Source organism: Belonocnema kinseyi, chromosome 10 (assembly GCF_010883055.1).
Source record: "Belonocnema kinseyi isolate 2016_QV_RU_SX_M_011 chromosome 10, B_treatae_v1, whole genome shotgun sequence".
In the NCBI taxonomy this organism is placed as follows: Eukaryota; Metazoa; Arthropoda; class Insecta; order Hymenoptera; family Cynipidae; genus Belonocnema; species Belonocnema kinseyi.
This window is the reverse complement of record NC_046666.1, coordinates 104,062,790-104,063,850: the sequence shown is the minus strand read 5'-3', so window position 1 is coordinate 104,063,850 and position 1,061 is coordinate 104,062,790.

The window sequence follows — 1,061 nt, the reverse complement described above, 5'->3', positions numbered from 1 at the left end:
ATGCAAAAATTCCAATTTAAACATTGTTTTTACCCCCTCCACTCTGACTCGAAAAATCCATTGAAAATGATTTTTAAAATTGGGAACTATAGCTAGAACGAAATAATTGTCCCAAAAAAAACCTGACGGTATCGTTGAAGGCCTCTCATCCATACCCCCAGGAGATTTTTGATTCATTAAAAAAATTATTATTTAAACAATGATATTGCTTATAATACTTATAATTTGTTTACACAATCAGTGAACAACAATTCCAACTGACTGACAACTAGATATCTAATATGGAATATTTTAGAATAGAAATAAATTTTTCAAAATGCAAAAATTCCAATTTTAACATTGTTTTTACCACCTCCACTCTGACTCGAAAAATCCATTGAAAATGATTTTTAAAATGGGGAACTATAATTTTTGCATTTTGAAAAATTTATTTCTATTCTAAAATATTCCATATTAGATATCTAGTTGTCAGTCAGTTTGAATTGTTGTTCACTGATTGTTTAAACAAATTATAAGTTTTATAAACAATATCATTGTTTAAATAATAATTTTTTTTAATGATTCAAAAATCACCTAGAGATGTGGATGAGAGGCCTTCAACGATACCTTCAGTTCTTTTCTGGGACGATTAGTTCGTTCTAGCTATAGTTCCCACTTTTATAAATCATTTTCAATGGGTTTTTCGAGTCAGAGTGGAGGGGGTAAAAACAATGCTTAAATTGGAATTTTTGCAGTTTGAAACATTTATTTCCATTCTAAAATATTCCATATTAGATATTTAGTTGTCAGTCAGTCGTAAAGGTTGTTCACTGATTGTTTAAACAAATTATAAGTTTTATAAGCAATATCATTGTTTAAATAATAATTTATTTTCAATGATTCAATAATCACCTAGAGATATGGAGGAGAGGCCTTCAACGATACCTTCAGTTTTTTTCTGGGTCAAACTTTAATACAAGTGTAACCATAGCATCACACTTCAGAATTTAAAGCATGATCAACTTTTTAATATTTTAATAATATTTTATTTGAATCAACAAAATAAGAAACAATAGCATATG